Genomic DNA, 26,779 nt, shown 5'->3' with positions numbered 1-26,779 from the left:
TTATTTCCATGGAATGTCTCCCCATGCTGGGCACTAAAACTCAAGGTACTCCAAAATATCTAAGTAGGTTGAATAAACACCCAAAGCTTTAGCTTAGCAAAACTAAAATTCTTATGGGTTTCCTGAGTATACTTTCAGTTTACTTTTATTACTATTACATCTTTCCTTAATTATATATATGATATATTTTATTTCTATCATATATTTCCTTGATGATATATATATTTATTTATTTATTATTACAATGTACTGTAGGGTACATTGTATAGAAGGTAAAAATATGAGTATGAGAAAATGTTAGAAATTGTAGGGACCATGGTGATTATTGACAGATAAGGCAAAACCAAAGTTATGTAACTGCCAGGGGTCAAGTAGCAATTTAAGAGCAGAGCTGAGAATAGAATTCAGGTGAGGATATCAGGTCCTGTGCCTGTGACATCATAGGCAGGGCCGCCCACTACACAACTCAAAGGGTAGCATTTATATAGAATGGGCAACATACCCTGAATGTACAGCAAGGGCCAGGCCTGGAATTGACCTTCGTGGGGGCTCTCATGAGTCCTATAGTGCAGCAGCTTCAGTCACCAGAAACCTTTCAATTGTCTCATTATTCTTAAATTTGAGGTACCTGACCAATTTTTAAAAAAAATTCCAAATGAGCAGCGTACTGTCAGTTTGGGTCCCACCATAGGGTTGGTTTCCTCCAGAAATGGAGGCTTTGTGGTATACTAGTGTACCTCACCATCAGAATTCTTAAGATTGAAAATGTTTTCTTCACTGCCTTCTTGCACAATATCAGTGGCTCTCAGCAAAATCCTATTGAGTCATACTTGTAGGATTCATACAGCATAAACCTTCCAAATGGTTGGTGAAGCAAAATAGAAAATAAAGGCAGCCTCCCTCCTCCACCCACATTTTTAAAAAATCCACAAATTTTAGGAAAAAATCCAGCTCTAGCTAAGATCCTTGAAGCCCTTGTGAAACCTCAAGAGTTTTTCTTCCTCATTGTGACCCACGAATTTTCATTTGGTGGTGTGGCAGTGGCTTAAGGGATTTTTAACTTGAAGCAGTTCACCCATTTACTCTGTTGTTTGGGTGACATAGTTGATACTAAACAATAAAATTGCTGTACCTCCCTAAAACATGAACATATAATGGTTGTTTATGTAAACAGTCTGGGGATATATGTGGCTAAAGGAGGTAATAAAGTATAATAAGATCACAGTAAATGCTAGTTCATTATCTGAAGCACTGGTCCACCTCAGTGAGAAAAATATCGGGGGGGGGGGTGGCAACAATGAAGATAAAGATGATGCAAATCATTAAAGAAAACCATTTGCCACCTCAACAGCATAATAAACCCAACACAGCCTGCTGTAGTCCTACATACACGGTAAACCTAACAGATTTTCTGCTGGAAAATGCAATGACATTCAAACCGATGCAATGCACTGTCTCTGGTGTGAGGTACCTTACACCAGAAAAGGATTTAGGGTTTATGAGGTTTCTGTTGTTGATATTTTATAATTTTTAGCAAAGAATTTGAGGTTTAACTCAGACCCAGGAGGTGCATTTTATTAGAACGTTTAATCCTTCCAAAAGACTTTGTGAAATCCCTCTCCTCTGACGTCTGCCTATCCCTATCAGTCTTCAGCATCTAGGTGTCTCCATCAACAAAGCCTCCTGAACTCTCAAACAGAACATTCGGTAGCAGCTGTGAATGTCTTGAAGCTAGATTTGAGGTCACAGACAGCAGGCAGCACGGAGGACACGTGTCACCCGTTGGTGCCAAGCGTGTCCTACCTTGGAAACATGAGCAATCAATGTGCTGACCTTTCTTCCTGGAGAGTTTGAGGCCAGGCAGACTCCTTGAAAACAATGCCCCATTTAATATACACCCTTCAGCCTGGATGGTAACCTTTTGGATATTTCTACTGATTCCTCACCCAAATTATTTTCCCCTTCAATGAATGAACCTGTCCTTCCAGGACATCCATCATGGGTTGGATGCCACCCCATCTCCCATCTGGGCTAGCTTTGCCTTCTAGCAGGACATGTTAGCCAAGCAGATTTCAAATTGTTCTCATTGGTCATTCCCCACAATCTTCCAACTAGGTAGTGCCACATCCATTCTGCAGTTGTGAAGCAAAACATGTGTGGCAGAAGCATAGCAAAACCTACCACTGCCAAGATTCCACTCTGTTGGACAGATTCCAAATGGAGCTTCCTTTCTGTGAAGCAAGTACCCTCGTGCACAGTTCCTTCCTCCGCTGAAATGTCTTCCCCCTTCTCTTTGCTTCCTCTGCATCCCTCTATCTCTAAACGCTTCCTACATTCACACTCACCCAATCTCTCTGAAGAATTCATCCTGCCTCTCTCTAGCTACACCAGCCTGCAGTTCTTTTGCATTCTCTGCTGAATTCTTACTGGCATTTGTGGTAACTGTGCCGGTAACTGTCTTATACTGGACGTACTACTAGGTGTGGTTAATTTTCTTTTTCTATATAGAGGTATTGAGTTCAGTATGCTATAAACTCTGAAAAATGGGGCCTTGTCTACATCTCCCTGCAGGGTCTAGAAGAATACTGCACACAAAGGTTCAAAAGAAGAATAGTATTTGTGTATGGATTATGGCAGGAAAAAAAAAAAAACCTATTAACAGTCCTCAACCTGGATTTGAAAAGAGCAACTATGTTCCTCAATTCTAGTTTTGCCTTGGTTTATATTTTAGATGTGAACCTCTGGCTAGAAATCTAAGGGCATATTTTCACAGAAAATACTAGAAAATGGCATATAAAAATGGATGGCAGAAAATTTTTCAAGTGGAAAAGGAAGAAAGGAAGGAAAGGAAGAAGGGCAGACTATCTGGTGGTATAGGCCCTTACAGCTAGAACGCTCACTCAGTGCTTCCAATACTTCTTCATAAACCACAAAACCAGAAATTTACTGTTCAATAATAGAAACATGTGGTGTGGAGCTTTCTAGATTTTTCTTTTCTTTTCTTTTCTTTTTTGATGATAAAGAGGTAGCAAGGAGAGAGGATCTAGATGAGGAGGTGGGTAGGACAAGAAGGGCAAGTGAGTGTTTTCAAAAAACTTTTGGTAGATAAGGACTTTCTCTCACTCATTTTTAAATTTGGCTATTAAAATATGTACTTTATAGCTTCTCAATTTTACAAGAGGCATGTTTTTTGATGGAAACATGTTCTGGTGTGCACAGTGATTAGGTCCATTAGTGGATAAACTCAGCCTTCACTCAAGAGACCATGCCACAAGACCAAACCCCCTACTTTTATTGGAAATACTGGGGCTGAGAAAGAGAAGCAATTCATTAATGCTAAGCCTATATGAAGCAGTTTGCTCTTTTTGTCTGTTTCATATTGGACCACTGCAGAAAGGTTGAGTGTACCTCTGCTACTAAAACAGTCCACGTACCCAGGGAGCTAATCAATTTTAGAGTCAACAGAGTCCTAGGACACTGTTAAGAAATTTAAGGTTTTCAGGGATAGTTGAAAAAGAAAACAAATGATTGGGCATGTTCCTCTCCGTGTTTCCCTTCCACTGCTTGGAACAGGACAAACAGTGTTCGCTGGCGACAGACAATGTGATGCGCCATTGACTACTTTCCAGCACAGTTTAAGCTATCAGGTCAGCCTTCTGTTCACTGAAAGACATTTGTGTTCCTACATATCTGTACTCATGATTAAGGGGCACTGGATCACTCTAGACCTTTAACAGTACTAAATGGGCTATTATGCAAAATTGAAATTGAGGTGACTCCTGCAATTCACAGCTGAGAAATACATGGCCACTGAATTACTACCTCATATCCCAGACACTTTCTGGTGTCTTTTAGCCTGGCACTGGGAGAAGGCGGCAAAACGGGAAAAAACTAATACTGATGAAGCATTTTTTTTGAGTTCAGCATGGTGTTAAGCAGTTTATTAGTTTATTTAATCCTCATGAGATCCTTCAGACAGGTGAGTTTTTATGCTCCTTTTACAGAAGGAGAAACTAAGGCTCAGCTAGGTAAGAGAACCTTATTACCATGAGAGAATGTGCTGTGGCCACACAAGATGCTAGTAAAACATCCCTCCATAAAATCTGTTTATTAAACAGGAGAGAAATCTGACCATTACATCTTTCTTATTTTCTAACTTCTATTTTCATGCTTGTTAAATGAAGAATAATGACATCCCCAAGTGGTTGTTGTGCAATATAAAGAGAATAGCTCTTGTTATTTTTACATTTGTAGTTCCTTTTGCCTGACTTTTTGCATAGCTGTCTCCTACTCATCCTTTAGTTCTCAGATTAAATGTCATTACCTCCAAGAGGCCTGCCCAGATTAACCACCTGAGGTCTCATCAACCTCATTACCTCACAATTCACTATCACATTTCCTGTTTATCACCTTAATAGCACCTATCACAATCTGTGATTGCCTCATTACTATCCCTCCTCCCCATCAGAATAAAGCCCCTGTTAAAGAAAACAGCATTCCTATCTTGCCCATGTTCTATGCCTACCACAGTGCCTGGCATAGAGTTGCTACCCCCAAATACTAGTTGAGTGAATGCATGAATGACTGAAAGATAATGCACCTATAATTTAGAACTACTAAATAAATGAAAGTTCCCTTCTATTTCCCACTTTCCCTCTGACTGTTTTTGGGTTCACTTCCATTTGACCTCTTTTCATCTCAGTCACCAGTGATCCTGTATCATGTTACACTGAACTTCAGTTGATGCAGGAGAGGAAAGCTGACTTTGCTCCTGCTCTGTAGCAAAAGGACTTGGGCTGTTTTTCTCTAGTCTCAGGGAAGAGGCCTGTCTATACTGGGCCTGAGTACAGGACATGTAAGTGGGTAGAGATCAAAGATCTGGTGACACCCTGTGTCTGCGGAAAGGTAGAGACATTTAACAATGGGAGGGAAGAAGTGGCTTCTATGGTGCAAAGAACCTTGCCCTGACCTCCTTCATCCTTTTCAGGGAGCTTCTGAAAATGTTTCTCCACAGTGCCAATCTGCCCTTAGCTTTTGGGGTCACGCAATGGCTAAAAGCCCTCGTTGGATACTGAACTTCTAAACTCAAGTTATGTCCTCAAGGCTCAGCATCTATCCAGGGCTCAAGCAGAAATTAAAGGTTGCCAAGGGCTAAGAGAGTGGGAAGAGCATTTGGGTGTTTTTGGTTGGGCTCTGCTCTCCTTGCATGAAATTGCTAACCATTCAAAGTCAAGTTGAGGTAAAAATGGATGGTCTGAACACCTCTTTAAAGTCCATCAAATTTAAAGCAAGCAGGCTTTCTCCATGAAAGTCAGCTTCTCTTTTACTTAGGTAACCTTTCAGTAATCATAGATCAAAGCCCAGGCTGAACATTTCTATCCTTTGGGAAACTTTCTCTGGCTTCCTTGGGTATATAAGAGAGTTCTACCCTTTCCCACATCACCATCTTTTGCCTCTATCAGGGTTTATCTATCCTGTGGAATAGTCACATTCTTATGTGCCTTGCAACCACATCCAGCTGTTGGTCCCTGGAGGCAATGCATCTCATACATTTTTGGATCCTTCAATCAAGATTTTTGTATCTTGCTAAATGCTAGGAATATACCAAGTACACAATATATAATGTAGGAGGTATGTTTGAATAATAAAACTTTGGAGATAAAAGGGTCCCCAACTCATAGTTTGATATTTTATAAAGCCCAAAGAAAGATAAAGTTATTGCCCAAGGTAGCCACAAAGTAACAGATAGAACAGATAGGATCTACTCAAGTAAATATTATTTATTACTTAAAATTACACCATCGTGAAAAAGACTTCCCAAGTTTTAAAATGTAAAGCAATTTGAAATGCTTTCTATCTAATTATAATGCTTAGACTTTATTTAAAATCCTTCACAGTTTCAAAGGACCATATGCTTTATGCTTCTAAGAATTTGTCAAATAGTTGTTGCCCTATAAATTAAGCATTGGTTTTTCTATTACTCTTGAAAATACTTGCTTGATGAATACTAATTTGGGTTAATTATTTGCCACTTTATATTTGTGTGTTTTGGTAAACCACTGACAAGACACTAGGTATATAGATTATGTTAGATATATATATTTTTAATTTTAAACTTTTAATTTTTGTGGGTACATAGTGGGTATATATATTTCTGAGGTACATGAGATATTTTGATACAGGTATGCAATGTGTAATAATCGCATCAGGGTAAATGGGGTATCCATCACCTTAAGCACTTATCCTTTGTGTTACAAACAATTCAATTATACTCTTTATATTAGATAACATTTGATTTGAGACATCTTCTAGTTCTAAAATTAACTGCCTCTATAAACTCTTCTATGTTGATTTCATCTTTAATGAACATTTATTGGATGTTTAATGTATCCCAAGCATTATGTGCAGGATTCTCTACCAGGTACCAGGAAAATAATATACTGTCTTATAAATAAGATAGACCATCCAGTTCTCAAGTTACTCACAGTCTAATGGAGGAGTCAGGCATTTAAAAAATGATTTTAATGAATGCAAAATACTACAATAGAGGCATGTATTTAATATTGTGGAAGCAGAGAAAAGGGAATAATAACCTGTCTGTGGGGAATTAGAGAATGCTGCCTTCTAAATAACCTTTGAAATAAAGTGGAGATGGAAGTTAAGGATCAAAAACTTATCAAGAATTCACTCAAAGTAAATGAAAATATTTGTCCTGCTAAGGGAAAAAAAAAATAGACAAGAGGAAAGCCTATAAAAATCAAGTCAGTATCTCAAGGTGATGAAACAATTCTTTATATTCTTAATCTCCAGGTAGTGTGGTCTTGAATTATAGGGACTTTATTTAAAAGTACATGATGGACTTAATGATAGTAAATGATTAATTTAAAGTAAATACTCACCACTTGCATCTTCCTTTCCAGATAGATGGGAAATCATACTGCCTATATTTACATTTTTCCTGTTTAATGTCACTAAACAAAGCATTAACCTTTTCTTAAGTAGACTGTGTTATGGTTGAATCTATGTATTGAAGTCCTAAGCCCCAGTACCTCACAATATGACCTTATTTGGAAATAGGGTCATTGCAACTGTCATTAGTTAAGGTGAGGTCACACTAGAGTAGGATGGGCCATTAACCCAAAATAACTGGAGTGGACATTTTGACCCAGATATGCACATAAGGAGAATACTATGTGAAGATAAATGCAGAAGTTACAGTTATTCTTCTACAAGCCAAGGAATGCCAACGATGGCCAGAAAACCACCATCAGCTAGGGGAAAGGCATAGAGTAGATTTTTCCTCCAAGTCCTCAGAAGGAACTAACCCTACCAATACTCTGAAGACTTCTAGCCTCCAGAGCTGTGAGACAATACATTTCTATTGTTCAAGCCACCCAGTCTGTGGTACTTTGTTACAGCATCCCTGGCAAACACATACAAACTGTAAATTCTTCTTGGAAACATGATGAAGGATCATGGAAATTTTAAACTAGATTCTACACAATACTGGAATATCAACTTCACTGAGGAAAATAATATCTAAAGGAGTTAATTGAGAGATCAGTACTCATTTTTAAGTTATGTAGTAACTCAGGGCATTTAAATATATAATATATAATTTTTTTTCAATGTTAACTTCAGGTCAGTCTAGTATTTGGCTAAAAAATAAAGTACAGTTTTTTATCTCTTCATCCTAGGTTCTTAAGCTACCTGTATGTGTGTTTGTGTGTGTGTGTGTGTGTGTGTGTGTGTGTATGTGTGTGTATGTGTGATTCTTTGGAAACTTAAATCTATGATGACTTTGAGGCCTTGAAATAATTGCCTTTTAGCAACTGAATTTCTCTTTAACTTTTCTTCCTAAGGTACACTATTGACCATCATCTTAAACAAACAAACCTTGAGTATGCAGAACAATAAAAAGAGTGCCAACCTAGATGTCTGGAAACCAGGAGTCTAGCCTCATTTTGGTTCTAATAAACTGTGTGGCCTTGGACAAGTGCTTAATTTTCCAAGTAGCTATTAGCTCAAGAAAAACGTGGGCCAGAGCAGCTTTTGATATTGCCTATGGTCCACTATTTGCAAAAATATCTAATATCCATGCATTAAAATGAAAACGAGCTCAGCAGAAAGCTTGTAGAAACAGCATGGTAAATCGATATCATCAGCAAGGGAAAGAAGTGATGACGAGAAAAATATCCCTCTATTTTCTTCTATTTAACAAAAGAATCTCTGCTTACCATTTTCCCCTTCTCAGTGTACAAGGGCAACTTTAAAATGCGAGTTAACAAAAGCAAATGAGTCAGAGCTAGCATTTTCTTGTCCCTAAAGTTACAGCAGCATCAAATGATTTTATAGCCCATTGGGGCCAGAAAAATCACTTGGAAGCAGAGTGTACCTACGTGAGCAAGTTGTACTACATAAAGTGACAAATGATCTTAGACAATTACAGAAACCTTTATATCTCAATCAGTACCCTGGAGACAGCTGATAATGTTTGCACATACTGCTAAAACTGTCAGCAAGAAGATGTGAGGAAAACCCAAACCAGAACTTTTTTCAAATTATGAGGTTCTGAAAAGGAGCAGAAACCTCTGTGGTAATGGCTCACATTAACAATACAGCTGCCTCTTAAAGCTCCCCAAGTCATAAAACACTAACAGCAAAGAACTGAAAAAAATATGTGCACACTACAAGGAAAATAAACATCAGTGAAAATGGACTTCACAAGGACTACGGTGGCTGCCAAACTAAATGCTGAAGACTGGCAATCCCCTGATACAAAATCAGAGTCAACCATGACATGCTCATAGGGAAGGACCTCAGTAGGCCTGTTTATCTCATCCATACAGCAGGGTGCCTAAAGGTGGTTCAAAGTGGAGTGGTTGGGTTCAAACCACTAGCCGTGGCTTGGGCAAGTGGCTAGTTTCTTTATCTGTAAAATACGAATAATGGCAGTGCTCATGATATAGGCTGTTATGAAGATTAGATGAGATAGTATAGGTAAAGCATTTCGAAGAGTGCCTCCTAATCAAATATTCAAAAAATGTTATTACTATAACTCCTATTATTGCTACTAGTAGGCAATGAGCCCTTGTCAAATAAAATAAGACCATTTTTCCAAATATTTAATTAAAACCAGAATGTATTCTAGAACGCCAGCAAGTTAATTCAAGAGTAGTTATTTAGGCACAAATCCCTAAGTTTAAATTTTGTTGATTCATTCATTTTGTCATTGATTTACACAACCAATAATTCTTGAGTATAGTGCTAAGGTAGTGTCCTAGCACTAGGGTTCCAATGATGAATAAGATACATAGTCTCTGAACCCAAAGAGCTCACCCTAGTTGTGGAGAATAGACAGAAAATTCCAAGGATCCACATTTGAACTATGTGGCTCAAGCTATGTGCAGTGCCAGTAAAAAGAGTGAGGAGAGAGGCAAGAGGATCACTTGATCCAGAATAGGTAGGTGCAGGCAGATGGTCAGGCATTATTCCCTAGAGATGATAGCTGGACTCAAATGTGGGGTAATCCCATTTTAGTTAGAATACAGATGGCCAATTGAATTGAGGGTAATAGCCAGAATACCTTGAATCCCTTAGTATTGTTGACAAAGAGCCTAAAGTATGTTCTTAAAGTTAACGCCTGTCTTTATTTTTTTCTATTATTAGTAGTTGCTTAGAAAATTTTTATATGTCATAATTTTACATTATTTGCTTGTCAAAAGAAATATGACTCTTAATGATTGCAGCAGTTATAAATAATAATTTATTTCAATCAATCACACTTGTGGAAGGTATTTTGGGATACATAGAGTCCTAGGGCTTCAGGTCAACCACTACTGGCCAGTAATGAGGTTCTCTAGATTGAAACCCTGGGGCAGAGCTACTCTGCCACACCATTGTGTAACTGAGGTTTAGTTATGCCACAGTTAGGCATGAGGTAAAGGTGATGAGTTTTGTATCCATTGTTAAAAGGAGAACATAAAGAAGGAGAAAAGGACATTCACTATGGGCAGATGGGACACCAGGGAGAGATATTAGGTGACATTGTGGGATGTCTGATAGTCCTGCCCGATATACCCATTAGAAAGACAAGCTAAACTGGAGAAAGGCAACGGTTCCTTTCTGAATATGGGGAGACAGTTATCATTGAAAAAAACGTCCCACACCAATAAGCAAAAATAAAAAATTCTATCATGAGGGCCGGGGATAGTATAATTGCTCATGTCTGTAATCCCAGCATTTTGGGAAGCTGAGGTGAGAAAACAGTTTGAGCTCAGGAGTTTGAGACCAGCCTGGGCAGCATAGCAAGACTCTGTCTCACAAAATGAAAATTCTGTCATGAAATTGATCAACGTTTATGTTAACATAGACTTATGACAGACATTTTAGAAACAGCCTTGGAAAGTTTTCAGTGAAAGCACACAAATTGTGAATGGCCTTGTATTGTCAATTCAGCTCTCCTTCCTTTGCAACCCACCTCCACCTTTAAAAACGAGCATCAGGCTCAGTTTCTTCAAAGAACGGAATTGTGTCCCACCCTAGTTCTGCACAGGAAAAAAAGCACAGAACATTTTTCTCCCTTCTTATTGAGTTGTGACCCCAAAAGTGCATTTTTTTAATCCAAAGAGTCCTCCAAACATTTGGCAATTTAAACATTTGGTTTAAAAATATATGAACAAACTAGGTTGCATTTGTTAGAAATCAAGACTACTTGGGAAAAAATAGAGATGCAAAGAATGTCTGAGCATAGTGGATGTTTTATTCTTTTTGAAACCACATTTCACTTGCTCAATGAAAAAAAAAAAACCCTTCTTTTATTTTTAAAACCCTTTTCAAGCTGAAATTGTCTATGACCAAGCCATAGCCTACAGCACAATTTTACAGCTGAGGAACAAACCTCTTAAAACTCAGATTTATAATGGAAATGCTGTCCGAGAGTTAATTATAGTGGATTCCAGTAGGGTATAATTTTTTTCATCAGTTTGGAGTTTGGAAAGCTCACTGGCCTGATGCAACCATATTTATCTCAAACCTCAGACTCCATTATTTCATTTTGTTGGGCTGGAAGGCAAAGGCCAGTGAGTAGGTCCCTCTTACCTTTGCTTTATAGCCTCAGTTTGCCTGAAGGTTTCAGAAAAGGAAGTTTTTTTTTTCCCCAAAGAAGGCTAGGCTCTACATTGGTGTTGTGTGGAAAATTTAAAAAAAAAAAAAAAAAAAAAAAAAAAAAAAAAGAAAGAAAGAAAAAAAAGAGTCCAAGATCAATAACAGGAGTTTTAAATTAGGATAGCCTAAGGGCAGGAAAGAACTCCTGCCTGCTCTTAGGGGAGAAAGCACAAACACACTCAAGAAAAACAAAACTAAAAATGTTTTAAAAATCTTAACGACTATCTTTAGACTTTTAGGACTTTGACAGGGTAGGGTTTACTCTTCCTAGGACGTCTGTTTTCCAAAAGCATACCTGGTGCCTCATCAATGACTACAGAATTTAGCTTGTGACCTAAGAGACTAACTGAGACAATTTACCAATCTTTTGCTCTAAGCCAGTGCCTCTCAAATACTGGAATCACCTGGGGGAATTAAAAAAAAAATGCTTGAGTCCCAACACTAGTGATTTAGATTTAATTAGCTTGGGTGCAGCCTGGGTGTCAGGAGACTTAAAAGCTCCCTAGTGATTCTAACAAGCAGCCAAGACTCAAAACCAATGCCCTCGGCCTTTCTTTAAAGTGGGGACCACAGACCAGCAGTATCAGCAACACGTGGAGGCTTATTAGAAAGGTGGAATCTCAGGCTCCATCTGCTGAGTCAGAATCTGTATTTTAACAAGATCTTCAGGAAATCTGCATGCATATTACAGCAGTTTGGGAAGCATTGCCTTTTGCTACAGCCATTCCAAACAATTTATTGGCAGTCTTGCAAGAATTCCAAAATACCCACTGAAAATATGATCTGCTTAACATTCCATGAAATAAAAATAGATAGGGAGCGTTCTTTGATCTGATTAGGAGTTGAAAAGAACAACAGGATGAGACTGATGGAAAGAGCTTGGTGCATTTCAGGTAAAGGTAGAAAGCTTTAACCTCCTTAGAGAGCAAAAAGTAGAACTAGATTGCTTTTGCTCAGCACACACAAATCAGCAAGAAAAAAAATGCTCTGGGGTAGGCCCAAAGAAAAATGATTTTACCAAACATCTAATGACTAGTATAACATGATCATTGATGAACTGTAACTCATTTCAGCCACTGTTGCTCCACAATTCCCCAATCATCCCACTTCCTGGCTCTGTATCTCCCCTGGACCAAGAACACAGAATTTGACTTTCAGTTATCTGGTAACCTAATGAGAAGGTATGTCAACTATGTTGACAACTAGTCAATATGATTTATAGTAAAACTGACCCTGGATTGGTAAGTGGCAACTAGACTAAAACAACTACCAATAACTGATAGGAACCACAGTTCTGTCTTCCTGAGTGTAGTGCTCTTGTAACCGGATGTGTCCTTTACAGGGACTTTGAAAGCTCTGCTTATAGATTTGCTGTAAGAGCTACTGGCTTCTTTGAAGGAAATAAGGCTTTTAAACCAGGAAAACTCCTGCACTTACCTAGTATGCATCTCATCTCTTTGCACATGAGCTGCTATGGGCTGCTACAAGGACTCCCACAGGAAAGGAATAACAATCACTGCCTTTTTAGGAAGCCATGTTCCCATACTATGTCCCTTTAGAGTAGAAAGGTGTAAAATGGGCTTATGAATCTGAATGTCGAGTTGAACCAAGAACTCTTGATGCAGAATGTGCAACGCAGAGTTTTTTTTTTTTTTTTTTTTAACATAGTGCAAACTGGGAGCAAACTAAATGCCTTTGAGTTGTTAAAGTATGGTCCATTCATAAAATGGCATATATACAGTTCTAAAAGCTCATCACTTTGAAGAATATTTAATGTCAGTGGAAAATAAACGTTCATGATACATTAACTAAAAAATGTGAGAGTGTATATACGATACATATATACAATATTTGTTTTATAAAACACACAAGGAGTTTCAAGAAAAAAGTGCAGATAAAGAAAATAAGGCAGCATGTCAGACACCTCATGTACTGTCATCTTTCCTCTCCCTTCTTTTCCTTGCAGAAACTCATTTTCCTCACTCAAATAATGTGATTCATGTCATACTGGTCATCACAAAGTTCAGTGCCCTGGCCACAGTGCTTAGCGTGGGATCCAGGCTGATTAACAGAGGTATCTTATCCCCTTTTCCACAGTGACTGGTTGAGGCATGTAGCTCAGATAGAGCCAATCAGAGTCAATTCTGGGGATCTTGACTGTACAAATACTGGGACACATAAATGGGGCTCTTGAAATATCTTTGGATAGAGAGAGGAGAAAAACCTTGCTGCCAGTGCCCAGGTTCCTATGATTAGGGAAGCAGCAGCATTTTATGGGGTATTCAGGTATAGACAGTCAGGTGGCAGAAGATGTTATATAGTTGCACAGCTAAAGAACTATTGAATTAAAGAAAGGGGTTTATTGCAGGACTTCTTTGATATATATATTCACACTAGAATAAGGAGAGGATGCAGTATACAGTGTTTGTCAAATTTACTTAAACACCAAAACCATTTCTTTTTTCTTTTTTGAGAAAACTCGTTAGCATCTCTGCTTATACTATTGTTCTTAGAAGACAGAAAAGATATGCTGCCCCAAGGAAATAATGGATCCATCTATGGGTCATTATTTGTGTGTGTGTGTGTGTGTGTGTGTGCTTTGCTCCACTTTCTAAATTTCCTACAGCTACAGTTATGTTTAATACACACATACATATATATACAAATTATATGTATACAGTTTCTTATACATATACCTATGTATATCTCATGTATATTTATATATAGTCTGTTTCCATAAGTGAAACAACCCAAGTGGCCTTTATTTCATAAGTGAATTAGTAGTATTTCTAACATATATTAATAGTTTTTTATTACCCAAAGTTTAAAATCAAGAGTCCCTTTCCTTTCACCAATGGAAACACACAGATTTTATTTTTAATTTCAGTTCTCTGTCACATGTGTTTTTTAAACTTTTATTTTAAGTTCAGGGATACATGTGCAGGTTTGTTATAGAGATAAACAGTGTGTCACAGGGATTTGGTGTATAGATTATTTTGTCACCCAGGTAATAAACATAGTACCCGATAGGTAGACACATGCACACTTATGTTCATCGCAGCACTATTCACAATAGCAAAGACATGGAATCAACCTAAATGCCCATCAATGGTAGACTGGATAAAGGAAATGTGGTACATGTTTTCTCTGTTTTATATGTCCTGCATGAAGGCAGCCAAGTTAATCCAATAATCACCATTTAGTGTGTTTAGAAGAAGAGAAGTTACCTGTTACCTGTTCTATAAATTAATAAATATTTCTGCATTTTTGTTTCCTATGCACATGTACATATACATATATATGGTTTACAAAAATGGTAACATACTATACTAATGTTTTGTAATTTTAAATTTTAAACTTAATGATGTATGATAAGCATCTTTCCGTGCCAGCATACAGAGTCCTACCACTCTTCATTAACCCTGCCTGGTATAAACTGTGTGGATGGAATCGTATATATCTTAGTCCTGTAATCTCATTTAACTTCTAGGTACCTCAACGTTTGTCTAAGTAAAGGTAACCTACCTACAAGGAAGATTTTCAAGTAAAATATTTAAGTAAAGCACTTAGCACAAGGCTGGAACAGAATGTGCTCAGTACATGGAGCTATATCAATATATCTATTCCATAATATTACTATTAGGGGATTATTCTATTAATATTGTCGTTAATGGATAACTGAATTATTTCCAGTTTTGACTTCAATAAATAAGACTGCAACACACTAATTGCAGCCTTGGGTGAGGATTTCTATAAACTCCAAAAAAGTGGAACTGCTAGGTCAATGTTATGCCCATTTTAAGTTTTGCTAACATGGCCAAATTTCTTTTCAGAAAGGCCTTTCCAGTGGGCACTCTCACCAGCAGAGGGCGCTGCTTGCTGGCTACCTTTTGGGGAAGGCAAAGTAGGGGGAGGGATTTTACCAGTCTCCGGAAGAATGTATAGAGTACTGTGAGGCAGAAAAGAGAGGGCCATTCTGTGGAGAGGTGTCACGAGTTCTCAAAGCCACTTTCAGGCTTGATGATTCATGAGAAGAAATTACAGGCTTCAGAAAAGCTGTTAAATTCACAGGGTATAGTTTACTATAGTGAAAGGATGCAGATTAAAATTAGCAAAGGAAAGGGAGAAGGTACATGTTTGGAAGTCCAGAAGAAACCAGGTGCAAGGTTCTTGTGGTCCCCTTCCCCATGGAGTCTCATGGGGATGTGCCTAATTCTCCCAGCAACAATGTATGACAACACGTGTTCGATGCTGCCAACCAGAAAGACTCACATGAGCCTTGGTGTCCAGAGTTGTTATTGGAGATCAGCAATACAGGCCCCTTAACTGACCTCAGCTACTGAGACTCCAGCCTCCCCCTACCTAAAAGGAAAAAAAGAAAGCCTTCACCATAAATCACATTGTCAGGATAAACTTATCTGTACAGCATGGTCCAAGGCCTCAGGCATACAAAACGACTCTTATCTGGAAGAATATTTCAAGAGCTCAGAGGTTAATTCCCAGGAGCTGACCAAGGGCTAGTCCTGAAGTCAGGCATTTCTTTGAAATGTGCAGGGTTTGAATAACCCAGGGCTGCTGAGTTAACCCCTTCCTTCCTGCCCAGGGCTGGGAAGGGGATGGCATAAGTAAAGCAGTGAGAAGGAGGTGTGTAAAGCACAATTAGGGACAAGAGTGGGATCTGTATTTTAAAGAGAAGAAGAGAAGGAAATTAATGGGAAAAGTAGGTTGAGTCAAATCATGAAGAGTCTTAAAAACAGATAAGCACAGGTTTGAGGAAGATTAATCTGGTAGTGGTTTTAAAGATGAGTTGAAGTCAAAAGAGTGTAGAGCCTGGGGAAACCTGTTAACCAGCCAGGAGACAGGAGGTGCTAAAGCAGCAAGATAGGCGTGAAAATGGAAGGGATCTGCCCAAACAGGACTTCAAGAGTTGCTGAAAATAGGTGGACAAAGGTGAGGGGAAGGAAAAAGTAAGAATTTTCTAGGATTATAAGCTTGCGTGGTTATAGGTAAAAGCCTCTGTTGACAGGAATAAAGCTGTTAGTACAGCCACATTCATATATTCATATATTCACATTCATATATTCAACAACTATTTATTAGAGGCTTATTAAGTACCAAACTATTTGTCTTCATAGTGTGTTCCATGAACTTACATGCATCCCATCACCTGGGGAAGCTTACTGACAAAGCATTTCACTCTTCCCAAGAGCTACTGAATTCAAGTCTCCAGCATAGGGTTTGGAAATCTAAATTTTTAACAAGCACTCAGATACTCTTATCACCCACAAAGTCTGAGATTCTCTGTTAATTATGGGTCCCAGAAAATCATCAATGTTGGGAATTTAACTAGTCATGCATATCTTAACAGTGAGGATATGTGCTAAGAAATATAAGGCAAATTTGTTGTTTTGCAAACATCATAGAGTGTACTAACACAAACCTTGATGAACAGTCTACTACACACCTAGGCTAGGTGATACAGCCTATTGCTACTAGGCTACAAACCTGTACAGCATGTTACGGTACTGAATACTGTAGGCAACTGTAGCAAAATGGTATTTGTGTATCTAAACACAATCTAAATGTAGAAAAGGTACAGTAAAAATATCTTACAGGACCACTGACATACATATGACCTGGTGTTGATTGAAACATCATTATGTGGCACATAACTGTATATCTCAAATGGTGAAAATAAGAGGAAGAAAAATGGCATAAAGAAAGATCCTTTTTTTCCTACCAGTAACTCAAGATGAGAGTTTGTCTTGCATGATATGTGTTCAAATTTAGGCACTTGAGTGAAGCTGAAACTACCATTTTATTTTTCCAGGTAGCAAAAAAAAAAAAAGCCAAACACACACACACACACACACACACACACAAATATGGCACACAGGCCTTGATATTATAAAATGATAGTTAAATATTGGAGACGAGTCATGTTCAAGTGTACAGTCCAGGTATGCAATCTATGATTATGAAAAGCACAGCCCTCCTTTACCAAGCATGATAAGGTCTTCGCCTAGTACAACCTATTACCGCTACAAAAAATATATACATTGCCTTTCTTTTAGAAAGAAGCACATTAAGAAGATGTCTTTAAATATAGAAAGTAGAAAATCTAATTTAAATTTGGACAACCCTTTAGACCTTAGAATGTTTATGAAGGAGATTGTTTTTAAACGAAGTTTCAGAGGACGCAAACATTGGAATTGACAGCTCAAGAGCTCAGTGTATAAGACTAATTAAATAAAAAAATGTATATATTTTTTATCTCCTATCTTCTTCACCAAGCTTCTCTCTTTCCTCCTTTTCTTCCTTTCATAAATGAGTCTTTTCTGCTCTTGGTTGTCAGGGCAGAAGACAGCATGTTCCAGAATATGCAGCTTTCCTTGTTTAATATAATGTTGATGGTTTCTTTCATTAAATTTTAGCATCCTTGTGAAAATCTGGCAAATACTATGATACATGCTATCTCCATTAAATGTATTAAAATAACATTCAATCAGGAAATTAGTTAAGTATTCTGTAAATAAATTATATTTGAGATGCTGCATATAAAATATGGTAATTCTGGGAGCAAATCAAATTATACATAATATTTTAATGTTCTCTTAGATGAAGTTGAATTGAGAAAAAAAAAAACAAAACATAACCTTTAGAGCCAGACAGTTTGATTTATGGCTCCAGATTCACAGAAGTTATTTAGGCTTTCTGAATCCATTATTAAATTCTCATCCATTATCATTGTTTCTGAATGGGGCATTATTGGCATTTGAGGCAGGAGAATTCTTTGTTGCGTGAGGTATTTCTCAGCATTGCATGGCAGTTCCCACACCTATGTCTCTCCTTCTTCTAGCAATTAAATACCAGTAGCATTCCCACCTCCAGTATTCCCACAACCAAATACCTGGACAAATTTGCAAATGCCCCCTAGGAAGGTGGTGACTCTCCTAGTTCAGAGCAAGTGTATTAAATGGATTATAATAATACCTCTTCAAGTTGGAGGGTTTAAATGAGAACATTTTCCTGGCACTTTTGAGTAAACAAAAAGGTAGTTAAGAAAATGTGTTGAGGTCAGTGAGACCTGGGCTCTGTTCCAGCCCTGTCAATAGTGTCTCTGTGTAGCAAATTGCTGAATCTAAACCTGAGCATCTCATCTATAAAATTACAATAGGCGTAATACCTGACTCAGAGGATTATTTGAGGATTCAATGAAGTAACATATGCCAAGCTCTAAGCACTGATCCTGGTGCAGTCATCACTCAGTCAAGTTGACCATAGTTGCTGCCTCATTATTAAGGCCAGACTCCTGAGACTGGGGGAAAAGCAAGTAGCAAAGAAACAGGACGCGTTGTTTGAGAAGTTTTACAAAAATACAAAATAAAAAGTAGTTGGAGAAAGTAGTCAGCTCCCCCCTGCACCAAGATAGTGGACTGCTGTGTATGTTTGAAGGCAGAGGGAAAGTAGACACTGGCAAAAATTAGGCTGAGATCCAAGAAGATAGAAAGGGTGACAATGTGAGATGTAATGAAGAAGTCAGGAGGCTCGGGCACACAGGGCGACAGGGCAGCCCTAGCATTCACTGTGGCTTTTCCAAGCATGAAGCTGTTTTTACACATTCAGAGAGTTAGCCCAATTTCATTGGGATTTTCACCTGCTCCACACTTTATTAGTGCCTCACACTAAAAGTGATGGTCAGCAACCACCTGAGCTGCTTTAATGTTATCGAACTCAAGAGAAAGTCATCTGGAACTGAATGTTCTGCTTAAAAATAAGAAAGCCCAATCTACTTTGAAATGAAGCAATCTTCTCCCTAAAAATTCTTCCTGGGGCTAGATCTTAGCCTCAGAGCCCTGAAATCTAATAGCAATTTAAGGAACACTTTTTCATTTTCTTTGAGTACATTTTCAATGATCTTTTTAACCCTCAGTTGTCCTTTCTTTTCTTCTAACTTCTATTAGTAGCATTAAAAAACCTTTTCTTTTCGGATTCATTCCAATGTTCTTTCAGTCTCTAATCTCACCTTCCTATGCTAAGAGGTATTTTGCAACACAATTATTTTCCTTTATAAAAACTGCAGTGGTTCTCTCTACATTCTCTGTGAGGATCCAGAGATCATATGAAAAACATGGTCTCTGGCTTTTGCAGGGTGGGACTTTGTGTCTTCTTGAGCATTTGGTCAGCTTTTTAAAATTTTTAATTGAGAAGATAAAAAAATCCATGAAATTAGAAAAATAGTAACATTGATTACAATGGTAACATTGCAGGTTGTGTTTCAAAAATGAAAAAATTAAGGGGAAAAGTCAGGTTTCAAAAATGATAGTGCTATTCTAAATCTGGATAGGAAGCAACTGAAAAGTTAAAAATGGCAGAAAAATACTAACTCTTTTAATAAAGGATCCTCTACAGAACATTACTCTTTGGAGATGTTCTACAAATCCAGGGGTTTATGATGCAGGAGACTCTACTTACCCTACCTTCACTTGGAGGTTCACAATGCAGATCCTGGGAGTCCAGAAGACAATAACTTAGATGATTTATTTTATATCAGTCCCTTCCAAACTTATCTAAGGAAGGGAAATGCTTTTTATGGAATGCCTATGAAAATCTCACAGAACAAATTAATATGGTGAAGAAACAGGATTTACATTTTGTTTTTGTTTTGGTGGTTGTTACTGTTTTTCATTTTCCTAAACTTCTAATGCACTGGTGACTAAGATTTTTGTTAAATACAAAAATCATATATTTGGATGTCATGACAATAGCAAATTACTACAGAAGCTTCTAATCACTTTTCAATATCTAACCTATTATAGACTAGCTACACAGTTTGCTGATGGGCACTGGTCCATGGACCACACCAAGGAGCTGTTCTTTTATCCATGCTGTATACCCTTTAATCGTGATGTATATTGCTAGGATGGGGACAATAGAGTAAATAAAAAGCTTTTTTCTCTAAAAAGTAGAATAATGGGTACATGACATATTGAAAAGCAACATTCCTTTATCTTATTCATCAAAGCCACTTTATACACAAACAATCTTGTAATATTTCAAAGCGGAAGTCAGGACAAAATAAAAACTACCTCACTAAGTTGATATGTTAAAAGAACACATCATCAACAGGAAGCCCCTTTCCCAAAATATATGTATTTAGCAATAATAAAACAATGGTCAAATTCTTTTCATTATCTCTTTTTTAAAAACCTGCATGAAAGGGTTGAGAGGTAGTTCAGAAGGGTCTGTTTTCCACTCTTCATTTACCAGGGTGCTGATGTTCATAAAACATGCAAACCCAAAGTATGGCTAAACAGCAAAGTCAGTGTTGTTCTTATGCAGCAAGGCCTGCTGAATTCAAATTTAATTAAATTTATTTAAACAGAAGATAAACCTGTAAATGCTTTATGCTGTGCAGTTTTGCCACAAAAGTTAAGAAAGCGATAATAGTGTGGCCTTTTTTTTCAAGCAATCGATCTGCTATATTATAAATGAAACTCAAATTCTTGGATTAACCCAAAACGAGAGCAATTCAAGCAAATTATATTTTTGTATCAATATCATTAAATAATAGATACTATTATTAGAACAAGAAATGGAAAATGGTACAGTGTGAACTAAACTAACAACAACCATTCAAAGACTGTTCCATGTGCACATCTGCCCTATGGAGAAAGTGCAAAGTGCTGATATTCAGGACTTGCTCACAGAAAAACTGACTAAGGAACAACAAAGCAGGTGCCTTGATGGTATGAGGAAGATGATGAGGATGATGGTGAAGTTAGGGATGAAGGTGACAATGGGATGCCAGTGATGATAGTGATGACACGGATGACAGGGAAGGAGAGAAAGATGGTGAAGACAGAGATAATGATGATGGGGATGACGGTGATGGTGGGGATGACAACGGAGATGAGGATCATGGTGACAACAGCAACACTGATGTAAACACTGACAATTGTGATGACGGTGAAGACAGGGGTGATGGTGAAACAAGGATGGCAGCAATGACAAGGATGATAGTGATGACAGGGATAACAGAAATTTGAAGACCATGGAAGACAATAACGATGGTATCTAACAGATAACACTGATCATCTTCTGTGTGCTTGACACTAGGCTAAAGGCTTCACATGCATCATCCCCCTTAATTTCCATGACCCTCCTATGAGGTGGGTGCTATCATGATCTTTGCTTTACATCTGAGAAGCTTCAGAATGATAGAGGGTAAGTATTTTGCCAAGTTCAAACAGCTGTCCAGAGCAGGAGCTGATACGGCCCAAGTTCTGCCTGACTCTAGAAGACACACTGTTCATTACTAAGCTATGCCACCATCTACAATGCAATACTAGCTGGAGGTTCACATTATGTGTCTGTTGAATTCATTCATGCATGGAATCTTATGAGGCCATATGATCCAGTGCCTATTTCAGATAGATTAACATTTACCCTGGATAGATTTTTATCTGGTAACTTCTTAAAAGTAAAGAATTATTAAAACTTAAGATTAGCTGTCTCAGATCCTGTTGTGGATTGAGGTCAACTAACAACAAGGACTTTAAAATCCATTCCAAAATGGCTCTCATGTTATCTTTCAAACGTTTAAAAAAACATTTACTTTCTCCTACCTAAATGCATTCCTTGTCCCAGTTTCTTGGTGCCACAGTTATCCTAATCTCCCAAGTTTCTTAGGCTTGAAAATATGAGCCCATCTGACTCCCCGCTTTCTCTTATTCCTTCTATCCAGTCAGTATCTGATATTTGGTAATACATCTTCAACATTTCTGTCAGATTCATCATTTCATTTTTAGGCCCACTCCTAGCTTGCCAGTATTGTATCACTTCAGGGCCAATTGCTAATTTTAACCAGATGGCTGGGTTTCATTATGACACAGGATCCCTTACTGCCTATCATCTCAAGTTCAAATACCTCACTCTGTTATTAAAGATCCCTTTATATGTGGCCCTACCTTATCCCACTGTCTCTCCACTGTCCCCCCAGATAAAAAATAAAACCACAAGACACAGGGCCTATCCATCCTCAACTGGCCTTTCCAGCTTCTGTTCACTCAAAATATGCTCTGCTCGTTCCCATACAACTTATAATATACTCTGTACCATTTTCTGGCACACAAACCCATCACTTTAAGGATCCTGAAGCTACTTGTTCAAACTGGTTTAAAATGACTTTTCCCTTTTCCTGACTTCACATAGCCTTAACTAATGCACCTTGACCCCTCCCTCCTCCACTCTCTCCCTCCCTCCCTTTTTCCCTCCCTCCCTCCCTCCCTCCCTCTGTCTCTCTCTCTTTCTTTCTGTCTGTCTCTCAAGGCATGCTGAGGAGCCCACGTACTGGGGTTTGAATCCTAGTTCTGTCATTAACTAGCTACTATTTCTTCATCTGTAAGGTGAGGATGATAGTAGCTACTTCATAGGGTTGTTGTGAAGACTAAATGAACATATAGCGATCAACAATCATTAGCTAAAACTATTATTAGAACATTAAATATGTTTGAGTCTTGTTTCTTCTTTGTATATCCTAGCATGGCATATGAAACCATATTAAGCATATAAAAGGTATTCAACAACCTCTTGTTGCCTTTAATTATATCAGAGCAAGAAGTCAATGGCTTTGCTTTGAGGCCAATATTCCCTTACTTGGTTCTTAGTGATCAGGAAGCATCATTACATAGAATTCCTATAATTTTGGTAAGACAAATAAACCTTGGCAGCTAGAGTGGTGCAAAGCATTTTCATGTTTCCACCTGAAGCAGTAAGTAGGACACATTTTAATAGCACTGTTTTCATCTGAGGAAAATTATATTCAGTTTTCTGTTCTGAAAAATGGAGCTAATTTGAGTATTTACCACATAATATGATTATGAAGTTAAATAAGACAACCCATGTAAATGGTAAGCATCAGTCCTCTATAAATGTTAGTGTCAATTTTAGAAATATCAGTATCATCATCATCATCATTGGATTTGTCTAAGCAAAGATGACCTTGAACTAGAAATAACAGCTGTTGATTCTTAGCCTAGTTTTAAAAATTATGCTGCCATCTCTTAGCCTTTCCCATTTTCAGAATAGTAACCCAAATTCCTTTTATTTGCCCTTTTGAAGGACCTATTTTCCTTTCATGACTTTTTCATATCAGCCATTCTCCTCTGGACTTTCTTTTCTTTTCTTTTTTTCTTTTTGTTCCTACTTTCTAAAAGGTATAGTAGAAAAAAGATCCAGATGCAACATATGAATACAAATTTACCAAAAGATCATAATAAAACGATTCTTCCTTAAAACTTGTATATCCCACTCTTTTTAAATAAACTCTTGCATTGCATAAGTTCTCTGCACAAGTCTATATTCATCAAGTGTTTGCCTATTAGTCTGAGTTCTTTCTGTGAAACTTAATCAGTCTTGGTCTATCACATTCTTATATTACTGAGTTTTGGCATTGTACTTGGCTTGACAGAACTTCATCTAATTTGCATAGGCTTATTTTCCTATTTAATAATATATTTTACATTTTACTTCTACCTTTGAGACAACCTTAGAAATGTCACCTCATACAGGACCTTTAACTTTAGTAAGTATATTCTATGTCCCTTTACCTAAGTAATCAATTAATCTTACACATAGCTTTAGGCTGAATTTGAGACGTTCTTCAAAGTTGAAAACCTCTGATAATTATCCCTTAGGGGAAGTCTTTAGTCAAATTCACTGTTTTCTGAGATTCTGATGAGATCATAGTCAAGTTTCTCCTTCCTTAAGATTTATGGGAAACTACAGTCAAATTCATACTTTTCTTTCTTTTTTCTTTTCTTTTCTTTTTTTTTCTTTCTTTTTTCTTTTTTTTTCTTTTTTTTTTTTTTTTTGAGATGGAGTTTCGCTCTTGTTGCCCAGGCTGGAGTGCAATGGTGTGACCTCGGCTCACTGCAACCTCTGCCTCCCAGGTTCAAGCAATTCCCCCGCCTCAGCCTCCCAAGTAGCTGGGATAACTGGCATGCGTCACCACGCCTGGCTAATTTTGTATTTTTTAGTAGAGATGGGGTTTCTCCACGTTGATCAGGCTGGTTTCAAACTCCCAAACTCAGGTGATCTGCTGGCCTCAGCCTCCCAAAGTGCTGGCATTACAGGCGTGAGCCACTGTGTCCAGCCAAATTCTTATGGAACTGCAATTTGTACTGTTCATTCCTGTGTCTTCGTGCGTGCATATGTTTGTGTGATATCACAAATGGACTTTATATTTGTCTCGTATAATATTATTTTACAAAGACGTGACTAGTGACAACTAAATATTTTATGTTTTTTAGTCGACTGAAATTAATGAATTCAGTTCCATGATTTGTTCTATTTCTCTTTTCGATTTTGTCAGTTTTTGCTTCATGTATTTTAGGGCTCTATTGCCAGGTGTGTATATATTTATAATTTTTGTATATTCCTGGTCTGTTGACCCTTTATCATAAAATAACCCTCTTTCTCTATAGCATATTTCTTGTCTTAAAGTCTATTTTGTCTGGTAACAGTATAGCCACTACAGCTTTCTTATGGTTACTGTGTGCATAATACATCTTTTTCTATCTACTTACTTTTAACTAGTGTCCTTGAATCTAAATTGTATTTCTGTAGACAGCAGTTTAGTTAGATCTTGCTTTTTAAAATCCAGTTTGTCGGCCTCTGTCTTCTGACTGAGATGCTTAGGCCATTCACATTTAATTATCATGGCTGGACTTACATTTTCCATTTTGCTATTTGTTTTCTAAGGCTCTTGTGTTTTTTGTTTTTCTATCCCTCCTTTACTGCTTTTTTTTTGCGTTAAGTGTATTTTTAGTGTACCATTTAAATTCCTATATTGATTTTCTAAATTTATTTGGAAATATTTTCTTAATGGATGCTTTAGCAATTACAATATGCACCCTGACTTATCACAATCAACTGCAGACTAATAATAAATAATTGAAGTGAAACATAGAAAATCTGCTCATTTATAGCTCCATCCTCTCCCCATTTCTTGCAGTATTACTGTCATATAAATTACATATATATATATGTAAACTTAATGATAATATACTCAGTAATAATTACAATGATTGCTTTATGGAATCCTATGTATTTTAGAGAAGTTACTATATGAGGAAAAATACAGAGTCTTTTATATTAACCTACATATCTACCATTTCCATTGCTTTTCATTTTTTTTTTTTTTTTCTGTGAATTTGAGTTATCCTCTGGTGTCACTTACTTTTAGCCTGAAAGACTTCCTTTGGTATTCTTATAAGACAGGTCCATTAGCAATGGATTCCTCTGTCTTTTTAAAAATTTGATCATGTCTTTATTTCACCCCCACTTTTTAAAGGCTAGTTTTAATGAATATAGAATTCTTGGTTGAGTTTTTTTTCTTCCAGCATCTTTCAAATGAGAAGTCAGTCATTAATTGCATAAATTCCTCTCTATGTCATGAGCTATTTTATCTCTTGCTGCTTTCTAGATTTTCTCGTTTTCTTTGGCTCTCAACAGTTTGACTATTGTGTGTCCAGATGTGGATGGTTTTGTGTTTATACTGCTTAGGGTTAATTTGGTTTCTCATATCTGTAATGTTGGCTTTCAAATTTGGCAACTCTTTGGCCATTACTTCATCACACTTTTTTTTTCTCTACTGCTTTCTCTCCTTACAAGACTCCTATTACGTCTACATTGGTACACTCAGTGTTGTCCCACTGCTCTGCAAGGCTCTGCTCATTTTCCTTTGGTCTTTTTCTCTGTGTTCTTCAGAATGAATAATTTCCATTGATTTGTCTCAAGTTCAATGATTCTCTATCCTACCATCTCAAATCTGCTACTGAGAGACTCTAGTGACTTTTTCATTTCAGATCCTGTATTTTCAGCTCCAGAGTTTCCATTTAATTCTGTTTTCTTTTTATAATTTATATCCCCTTATTGAGATTTATTACTCGTTGAGTCATGTTGTAATAATTTCCTATAATTCTTTAAATCTGAATTTTAGTTCTTTGAACATGCTTATAATAGCTGCTTTGAAGTCCTTGTGTACAAAATCTAACATTTGGGGATCCTCAGAGGCAATTTCTATGATAATTTTTTCCTTGGTCACTCTAGTTTATTTGCATGTCTCTGAATTTTTGTTAAAAATTGAACATTTTAGGTAATATATTGTAGTAACTCTGGAGTATGACCTTTCCCCTGAAGGTAGTTGTTGTTTTTTATTGTTGCCATTTGTCTTTTTGTTTAGTAACCTGCCAGTGCTAAATCTGTGAAATCTGTCTCCCTGTGGGGTGTAGCCACTGATATCCCTGATCGGTTTTCCTTCCATTCCCTCCTTCCCTCCTTCCTTCCTCCCTTTCTCCTTTTTTTCTTTCCTCCCTCCCTTTCTTCCTTTTTGTAGAGACAGGGTCTTGCTATGTGTTTTTAAAATTTTTATTGTAATTTTTAAACCTGGATTCCTACAGGTTACCCTTCTGACTGTATAGTTAAATGGGCAGCCAATGATTGAACTAAGGTCGTGCTCCTACATCTTGAGCCAGCAAAGCATTCATCCTCTGGAAGCTTTCTTATATTCAAAATTTAGCAGTTTTTCAAGGATAAAGTTTATCAGATT

The 26,779-nt window shown here is 37.4% G+C and overlaps 1 protein-coding gene and 1 long non-coding RNA gene across 7 annotated transcripts in view; both read right to left on the bottom strand.

The window, feature by feature from the left end:
* LOC139356230 (uncharacterized) overlaps positions 1-11,150 on the bottom strand; it is a 43,530-nt gene extending 32,380 nt beyond the window's left edge. Inside the window, exon 1 of the long non-coding RNA XR_011607756.1 lies at positions 6,900-11,150. This is a non-coding gene — a long non-coding RNA (uncharacterized lncRNA). The remainder of the gene's footprint in view (positions 1-6,899) is intronic.
* The window catches only part of LOC105480820 (renalase, FAD dependent amine oxidase), a 402,948-nt gene that overhangs the window by 267,606 nt on the left and 108,563 nt on the right, over positions 1-26,779 (bottom strand). The gene's annotated exons all lie outside the window — the stretch shown is intronic.

Source organism: Macaca nemestrina, chromosome 9 (genome assembly GCF_043159975.1).
Source record: "Macaca nemestrina isolate mMacNem1 chromosome 9, mMacNem.hap1, whole genome shotgun sequence".
In the NCBI taxonomy this organism is placed as follows: Eukaryota; Metazoa; Chordata; class Mammalia; order Primates; family Cercopithecidae; genus Macaca; species Macaca nemestrina.
The sequence above is the reverse complement of the archived record's forward strand: the minus strand, read 5'-3'. Positions and strand labels throughout refer to the sequence as shown.